This window comes from Calidris pugnax, unplaced genomic scaffold, assembly GCF_001431845.1.
Source record: "Calidris pugnax isolate Ruff unplaced genomic scaffold, ASM143184v1 scaffold349, whole genome shotgun sequence".
Lineage (NCBI taxonomy): Eukaryota > Metazoa > Chordata > Aves > Charadriiformes > Scolopacidae > Calidris > Calidris pugnax.
The window spans coordinates 737,573-747,360 of record NW_015091088.1 but is presented as its reverse complement, the minus strand read 5'-3'; the positions used below and the strand labels follow the sequence as shown (position 1 = coordinate 747,360).

The following is a 9,788-nucleotide window of genomic DNA, read 5'->3' as shown; positions in this document are numbered from 1 at the left end:
GGGTTTAATATTTTTCCTAGAACTTTTTTTTTTTTTTTTTTTTTTTTTTTTTTTTTTTTTATATAAAAAAAAAAAAAAAAAAAAAAAAAAAAAAAAAAGGAAAACCATTTGCTTGCATTATTACATTTTTATTTTGCCATAAACACCACTGTCTAAAGCCAGCTTGCTTCCAAGTTTTAAACTCCACAAATAAAACCTACTTGAGAAATTACACTCATTTACATATCCAATTCCAATGACCACTTTTTCAAGCCATTCCACACGCAACAATGAGCATCACAAAGGTCAACACGGACCTTTCTGGCAACAGCCCCCTCCTCAGCTGCGCCGTGTCCTTCTCCTCTCCTGCTCCGCATGGATTCCAGAGTTGGGACTCGCCAGCAGTCACTCCTTGGTGGTGCCTGAAAAGCCAAGCGACACAAAACCTCCACTGAACGTACAACAAGTCTCCAGCCCCAGGCGCCTCCTCTCTACTTCCCGGCTCACCTCATCACTCATCCCGTTCCAAAGGCAGCCCCCACAGCGCCTGCAAAAAAAAAAAAAAAAAAAAAAAAAACAAAAACCAGACGACCCTTTCCTTATTCCTTCACTGCTGCTAAAACTTGGGTTTAATTTCTTCCTGCCCATGCTTTTGCGGCACGTTGGCTACGATTTTGCAGAAACATATCCTACCCCAAAACTGTAGCAGTGTGTTCAGCTACTTCTTTTCAAGAGTACAGCGCAGGCTGGACTTCAGACTTGAAAAGTCAGACTAATATACTGTAGAGCACAGGTTTGCTTGCGGGACTCCACTTTTTCTCATTTAGCATATACTATTGCAACAGAAAATTGAAGCGATCCTCTTTTTCCAGACACTTTCATCTTCACCACAACCTGGCACTAAATGCCACACGTGATGTAGCAAGCTTTTGAAACGCCATAAAGGAAAAAAAAGAACTATACTATCCTTAATAAACACACTTGGGCATCTCTGAACCTAAGACGTATTGGGAAGATCACAACTATAATCCAGAATGAATCTGATGCAACACATCAGGTTTTCAATGCTTCTAAAGTAATTGAGATTTCTGAAAAAACCCCACTACTTAAATTAAGAAGAAAGCGGCTACAATCTTGGACAAGAAAAATAATGGGTACTATCAGCACTCTATATACAGAAACCAATTAAGAGCTGGAAAATATCTGACCCACGTGGATAGAACTATTGACTAACGCTCGATCCCCATCCGATCTCAGCAGCTGGGCTTGCATTAGGAACAGCGAGGCACCATTCACACGCTGCTCAATAAATTTCCCTAAAGTAACACACCCACCATTATCCGGTCTAATGTTCCAGTTGTTCCTCAAGTCAAGCAATTTTTACAGAGAATTTGTCTTTATTCAGCTGCTTGTTTTTTCCTATAAACTCATTTTTTTCCCCCCTCTCTCTCTGTGCGTATGCGCTGAGATCTCAGCGTGTGGAAGTACAGGCAGGCACAGAGAACCTTTTATATAAAAACAATGACAGCAACCCAAGCTCTGACCATTGTCATGATACAAAGTGATCATGACGAGTTTTTTAAATTTTATTTATTACTGCCACAATGCTTCTTTGCTTTCACATTCTGGCTAAAATCAGAAGTGGAAATGACAGAAAAAAGGGTGTTTTTTTTAACACCATTAATTTTAAGCCAGAACAGAAGCAGGAAGTACTGGAAGTTTCACAGGAAAGCTGGTCAGTTTAGTTTTATTGCCGGAAGCTACCCCAACATTTCTTTCAACATTTGAACACAGAACAGATACAAATCTCTAAAAATTAAGGTTCACGTGCAGCAAAACCAGAGCAACACGTGAATGGCTGCTGTTACCAAACTGAACTTGAACTACCATTACACCAAGTTCACCACATATGTGTATTCTGGTATAATGTTTTATTCAATAAAACAATAAAGCCTTAGTTATTCAGGATAGGGACTACTCATTTTGAGTTTAAAAAGCCATAGTAGGTCATTAAAAATTAATACAGAACTACCCCTCAGTCCTCATGAATAGCTTGACTGCTACACAAAAATCCTTGGAAAGCTGTATTTCAAAGCAGATGCTTTTCAGTTGTGTACTTAGAGATATGGAAATCATCACAATCCATTTCGGATGGGAAGGGAGGGGGTGGAAATCAGTTGGGAACCAGAGCTGAGCCCCTTCCTTGTGCGGTTCTGAGCACTCACCAGCACCTGCTGGGAGCAGCATCAGGCACCCACCAGCACCTCGCTGCACATGGGGCACCACCCCCCCAAAAAAAAAGTTTTAATTTCTATAGTCGAATCAAACACACACTTTCATCGTTACTGCTTAGTGTTAATGCCAAACAGTGGCTTTTTAAAAGTTAATAGGATATGCACGTGTATATAAAAGGTGGGCTAAAAAAAAAATGAAAGGAAATAGAGTTCTCAGTCTGAGTCATTAGAGTTGGTGTGTTTCTTGGCATAAAGCTGAATAAGGAGGGGAAAGGAACAAGAAAGGCTGGAAGACGAGGCTGGAACACATCCAAGTTTTTAATGCTTCCAAAGCAACTGACATTTACTGGCCAAAGAAGAAAACATTTCAGATTATTTCAGCCAAAACAATCTTTTTTTTCTTTCCCCTAATTCTTAAATCGCTGTAGTTACAAGGGCAAGGCTCTGCCTTATTCACCTGAACTACCCTCCATTCTATCAACTAGCACACCAGGCATAAGGCTATCAACGTGGGTGTATTCTACAAAACAAATTCAGTGCAGAAAAGAACCCATACTGGACTGTTCTGTGAAGGCCACCAGTAACCACAATGCAAGCCTGAACTTCTCATCACTGTGCCAAGTAACCCTGGCCAACCATGACATGCATATGGGTGACCAAGACAACAGTTTGATACTCAGGAGTTCCTGAAGTGCTTTGTGTTGCCTACCCAAGCCTGGAGGAGGGAAATGAGGACTGCCAGGCACACCTCCCCAGGCAGCACGGGCTTGCTGAGATGAGCAGGCGATGGACAGGAGGTGGGATGCACATGTACCAAACCCTGGTTAGGAGACCAACGGCAGAGGAGAGAACAAGGGCTCCATGTGCACAGCCACAAAGGCGAGCTGCAGGCTGTCTCCCCCGTCCTTGTGTTTTGAAGTATTCCATAGTCCAACTAATTGAAAGGACGGCTGCACTAAGAGGAGATGAAAGCAGATGACAATTTCTGATGTAAAGCAGCATCTGACAGGACTGCGAGGAGTTTGAAGAGCGAATTAAGTGACACAGATGGACATGGAATATAACAATGGAATTCAGTATTAACAAATGCACACTGAATGCCAACTTCGAGGATTTTTAACTAAGTCATTAATTAATGGCTCTAGAAAGGGAGTTAGAACAGCTCAGCAGAAGTCTCTGCTCAACATCTAACTGTGGTTTAAAAAAGAAAAAACAAAAACCAGAACCACAAATTCCATAACCTTGCATGAACAGAACTGACACTATGAATAACGTTAGTCTAATAAATGTCTTCTGGAAGATAATAGTGCAGACTCCTCTAGAACAACAAGCTGTGGTAGTCACCCCAAAAGATGCTGCTAAACCAGCCATGGTTACCTCTTTCAGAAGGAGATAACGTGTCTGACTGGGAATGGAAAAACCCTCCAAACAGGTTGTCTTCCTGCACAATCCTAATCTGTAGTACAATAAGACAGAAAATGATTTGGAAAAGGAAGTTTGGCAGTTTCTGTCTGCATATACAAGATTGTGTGTGTGTATATAAATACAAACTAAAATTAATTCCAGCAGGAAGTTACAGAAGTCAAGTATGGCATGTTTTATGTGAGGCCCACGACAAGGCACAGTTGTTCCATTTACACAAGGTTTATTACTAAGACTCATTTACCAACAGGCTCGAAGGCATGGCTCTGCCTCTAACTGTTACAGACCACGATAAAACAACAGTGGGAGAGATTACACCATAAAAAACAGAGATGCTCCTACTTTCTCCTCTGGAAACATACAGCACTGACACCTTGTAGATGAGATATTGGAAAGACGAGATATTGGAAAGAGAGGAACACAGGGTCTGATCCACCCTGACAATCCTCACAGCACACCATCTATCTGGCACAGACAACGCTTACTCCACAGTGGGTCTGGCCCCAGTACCAGCCAAAAGGAGCCCCGCAGAGGAGCAGCAGTCCCTGCTGAAGCTGGACCAGGCTTTAAACTAAAAGAGAGTAGATTCAGAGTGGACAAAAGGAAGACATTTTTATGATGAGGGTGGCAAGACACTGGAAGAGGTTGCCCAAAGAAGCTGTGGGTGCCCCATCTTGGAACCGTTTAAGGTCTGGTTGGATGGAGCTTTGAGCAACCCGATCAGGTGAAAGATGTCTCTGCCAGATGTCCCCCCTGGCAGGGGGAGTTGGTGGACTAGATCATCTTTAAATGTCCCTTCCAATCCAATCTGAACCATCCTATGATTCCATTATTCTGCCTGGCCTATAATCTCATCTCTGCCCTTCCTGGCTATCAGCCACACAAAGCCAGCCTAGTTGGAAAAAACAAGGAAGCACCAACCACATAGTGCCAACAGCCAAAAAGATAGAGGATACAGAAAGACAACCATGCAGGCAACCAGAAAGCCCAGCACAGTGGAGCCTCTGATCCTCCTGCAAGTGGGAATGACAGCCCCACATGAACAGTACACAGGGGCCACTCAGAGAAAGGCTTAACTCAGGAAGGGAGAGCAGCTCTCCTCCTAATGCCTCTGATCTCAGACTCACCTCTTACATAGCTCTAGAATATTGCCTTTGATGAAACTGGTACATTTTCCATCTGGAGATTTGTCAGACTTTTTTGGCAGCCATTTACCCCAGCCACAGAGCTCTCCTCCTCTCGTCGCTCCACACAAAAATAGACACAACAGGACCCTCTACATAAATTGCGCAAAGTTTAAATTGTTTCAGAAACTGCATACTCAGCATCTAGGAATGCACATATTGCTTAACGATTTTCTCAGTACCGCATGTGCTGCTAAAGACTTTTCAACCCCTTCACCTCAGGAAGCATATATTTAGTCATGTGTAGGCAAGGATCTATTTTCTCAGAGAACTAATGTCCTAGCTTGAAGCTCAGATAAATCAATAGCCCTTAGATTAAAGCATCTTGCTGCCCTCAAGACAAGTCCAGAAGAATTTCTTTCCAACTGAAGAGAAGTAACGTTTTTATGCCTTTTTCTGCCATTTTGTAAGCCAGGCAAATTTGATTAATTTTTTTGTGTTCAGAGTTAATTAAGTGGTCTTCAGAGACCATAAAGATTTTTCACATCGTTTGCCTTTCTGTGCTAGGAGAGTAACCAGTATTGTTGTCCAAGCTACGACTTTTCCAGGACATTAACTCCTCCAGTGGATAACATCTTCCAGCTCATCCAAATCCTATCTTCTCTACAGGGTCTCCTTTTAAAAGCCCCTTATTTCAGTAGAGGTGCTAGTGGAGTGCCACACCAATGACAGAGCTGTGTACAGATGTAATAATTGTAAAATACTTACAGGGATCTACCTTGTTAATTTCCTACTTTCTTTCCTACCTGTTCCCACAGAACAGTGAATTACCAACACTTAACAAATCTGCCTAGTTGGAAGATGTGACTGTCCTCAATGAAGGAGATGCAACTGAAAGTCCTCCACTGTTTCCCCTAGAAACTTGTCAACTCCAGTCATAGGAAGCACATTTTGCTGCTTGCTGCTCCCCTCTACATTCACCTCTGGGCTGTATTAGATTTTACTCTCTAGTAGACCACCTCATTTCAGTTAACAGCTTGCAGAAAATATGGCTTGTCCAGATCTAAGAGCTTCACAGGTATATCAAAGGTGACTTACAAAGACTTACAAAGATGAGAGCAAAATAAAGATTTGAGGGGACTAGTGAGTGTGTAAAGAAACCAGTTCCCCAACAACTATCCGCACTCAAACATACAATGGAGTTGCTTGTCATGCAAGCCTAAGATTAGTGTTCCCTTGATGAAAATAGTAACCGTCTCAATTCAATTTCAATTCTTGCAGAACAGCTAAAGGCCTGTCCATATTTTCAGGATGTCATCCAGATGTCTGTGGACTTTTATACAGCTTAAAATAAAGGAAAAGCACTTGCAAAGGAAGGATAAAATAGCGTGATGTACAGTCTGAGCACAAAACCCATGCTTCAGCTGTAATGAAAGGATGTTCCTGCAAGAAGCCAGGCAATGTGACACCAAACAGACCAATGGGAAAACAGGTACCCGACCTCTGTGGTAAATTGTACACCACTGTATTCAACAGTGGACAGCATCCTAGAAGGAAAGAGGGCGGGGAAAAAAAAGGAAAAAATGAGGGAAAAAGCACTGAAAATGAGAGCCTTTGGACTTGCCTGAAATTCCACTCACTACAAGGACCAAAGATGCCCACAGGCCCCAGGCCAAATGCACTCCATGGAGGTGTCTGCTTAGCCCTTTCCAGAAACAGTGTGGAAGTTCGCACTCTCCATTACAATGGGGTGAAAGTCCCCTTCATGCAGCAACTCTGCAGCAGCAGCACTTGCACAGAAAGCAGAGGGAACTGGGACCACTTGCCTCCTTCCATGAAGATGCTGAGAGCCCTACCTCTCAGAAGAAAGCCCCAGCCATGAGGCGGCTGTCTGCTGCAGAAGCTGGGAGTCAATGCTCCCCTTCAGACACGAGTCATGCTGTGCAGGTAGGGCTCCATCAGAGAAGGTTAATAAGCAGAGATTGTGTTAGTATACAAGTGTATACTATACGCAATCTCTGCCTATTAAAAAATCATGTTAGTATACATTTGTATACTAACCGAAGAAGTTAAAAACAGATGATTTTTCTCAACTGTGCCTTCCAGCACACTTTGCTCAATGAAAAGAAAACTAAAATCTAGAGGAGTTGTTGCATTTCTTAACCTCTGCAGACTCACAGCAATCATAAGTGGGCAGTCTAACTGCTCAGAAGGTGATTCGACTGCACCGCAATAGAAATCAAGATATCGGTATAGAGTGGGCTACAAAGCACTAAAAATTAAGACCTAATTAAGTTATACATTTGTGCATCATTGCCCTCTCTATTAGAGTTTGGAAAATTGAAGGCAACATGCTATTATACATCATGTGCTATTATTCACATAAGTGCCTAAATTACAGTTTGGGAGATACTAGTTATGTGCTTATTAAAAAGCCATTTAATTCATCATATAATACACAGACTTCTTTTGAGATTAAAACAGAAAACATGAAAGCAGCATCTGAATAGCAAGTCTCAATCAAAAATTATTTCTGCTGCCATAACAACAGTTTTCCCCTCCAGATTTTGGTTTCCCCCTCTCACGCTGAGCAGCAGCAGGGGCTGGAGGAGAGTTTCTGAAGTCTGATTCATGCTATTCATACTTACCTTCTTTAAACAACGCCACACAGAAAAAAGCGTAGTGACTACAAACTGTGAGAAGTGTTCACAACTCCTCAGAAAGCTGTATAAAATTGCTGATAGAAACCAAATAAGAACAAAGTTCAAGGACCTGAATAAATCAGGTTTAGTCCGAAGTTTAGAGCAGAAGGTCTTGGGGTGACAAGAGGGAGGTAAACATCCACATTGGATGGAGCAGCGCTATAGGACTGGTTATTTTGGAAGCAGAGGACATCCTCAGATATGCAAAAAATGGTTAGACGTGGGGATACAATCAACTTAGCCTTTGCAGCAGATGCAATGGAAGCTTTGGCCCAGCCTGCGTGGACGAAGATGCTGAGTAGCTGTCAATCACACATGGCCCTTAATGAAGTCCTGCTGATGTTTCACACCCAGCTATCGCTTTTTGTTTCTCTTCCTTATCCTTTTCACCTTGTGCCTAATTGATTACAAGCTTGGCTGGCACTGGGATTTGTTCAGCTTCACGGTACACCAGCAAGGAAGGGAGCCCTGAGAAGGGTCTCTGGCAGGGCCGAGCCCTGGGTCCCCAGCTGGGGTGGCAGCACCCCACCAGCCCCATCTCCAGCAGCACAGCATGCCCAGGGACCCATGCCAGAGTCCCAAGGCCACCCAACCCCCAAGCCCTGCCCAATCAGCTGCTTTTCCCTGTGAACACTAACTCCCAAACCCCAAATTCGGGGTTTTATCAGCTAAGCTTTTCAGAAGCCGTTTTATGTCAGAAATAGCTTTCTAAGCACTGTTCTCCTTTCTCCCTCAAAGGATTTCACAGACCATCAGGGAGACAGAAGAAAACTTCCTCTCAGAATTAAAAGTATTTTTAAATATAAATATATATTCAAAACAGGCTAAAATATTTAAAAGAATTCCTAAACTGTGGTTTGTTTCATGTGAAGGAATTTTTGTGCCTTTATCGTTGAAACCACAGCTGTGTAGTTAAAACGGTGTCTGATTTTCCATTTTTCATCTCATCGTTATTCCTTCAACAGTAATTCACACTAACCACAGTGTATCTTTTATCTTAACAGTTGATAAGATTTTCTGAAGCACTACTTTATACAATGTCTACTTGAGCTAAGAAGGCTATTACCATCTTCATGTCAGAGAGAGATAAATGACAGCTGCCCCAACACTGCAGGCTACTCCAGTCACATGAGCAACATCTTTCCCAAATTACTCTTTTAACCATTAAATATGTGTGTCCTCAGTTAGAAACCACCAAACAGAACACAGTCCTCCTCCACAACCAGCTTTAACAACCAAGGATGCCACACTGCTGCTGTAATGGTAAGTGACAGCACCAAGTGACAGAGCAACTGGCTCCAACAAGGTGCACGTTATCCTTCATTTGACTTCATGTATTCTTACCACTTGCTCTCAACTACGTGGGCCTCAAGCTTTTGAAAGAGAGCAGAAATCCAAAACGACATACATTTAGCCTGAATGGGGTCTTTGAAGGTTTCCAAGTCAGACTTCCTTTGGATTCAACAACCAGCTCTTGGAAGAGCTAACAGCAGCACCTTTCTTGTATCCTTGCAGATGGGATGCCCATACCTACAGCTAATCCCCAAACCATCCCTTTATAATCTCCCCAAGCTTCTCTGCCTTCAATCTTCAGCATAGGAATTAAAAAAAAAAAGGTCTGGAAAGAAATGGAACAGAAAAAGAGCTTAAAAATTCCTTTCAAATTTTTTCCTTTTGTTTTGACCTGTCTTACTGTAAGTTAATTTAAAACTAAGACTGCAATTTTCAAGGCACGAAAAAACCCACAGGATAAACAAAAAGAACTTTTACATGAAGGAAAGGAATGCAGTTGGAACAAAATATATCAGTATTAATGCTTTTAAAGAACTGAACAGGAAATTCACAAGAAGCCATCCTTAGCCACAAACATTTGGCGGTTTTCATTTAAAGGTACTGGTGTATCACAACTTTGACCACCCGTCTAACTGTAAATATTTAGGGCATCAGGTAAATTCAGAGAAAAAGCTTCTTTTTTAGTCAAGAACACCCAGAAACTTACATTTCTCAAGAAAGTCTCCTCATTTCAACTGAAAGAGCCACCACTCAGTGCCAGGGAACACTTCTCCAGCACAGCTTCTCGTGTTGATAACGAGCTGGTTGGGCTTTCTCCTCCTTGCTGGCCGAAGCAATCCCTGCTGAGAGAAGAGGACAATGAAACACCCAAGTAACTTCAAGCAGGGTCTAGGTACCTACTTCCTATGCAGGTCTTTCTGGTTTTCTCCCCGTGACGAGGCAGCTAAAGGCACTCTGGAAAAACAAAACACCCCAGCAACGGGAATTGGGAGCCCAACGCGACTGGATGTGTTTGCAAATCCTGCCAGGAGCTT

General features: G+C 42.4%; 1 protein-coding gene across 5 annotated transcripts in view; it reads right to left on the bottom strand.

Moving 5' to 3' along the window:
* Positions 1-9,788, bottom strand: part of APBB2 (amyloid beta (A4) precursor protein-binding, family B, member 2) — a 187,741-nt gene that overhangs the window by 157,223 nt on the left and 20,730 nt on the right. For all 5 annotated transcript variants that reach the window (XM_014957835.1, XM_014957838.1, XM_014957833.1 and 2 more), the window contains exon 2: positions 9,461-9,593. The gene's annotated coding sequence lies outside the window, so the exon portion shown is untranslated. The remainder of the gene's footprint in view (positions 1-9,460; positions 9,594-9,788) is intronic.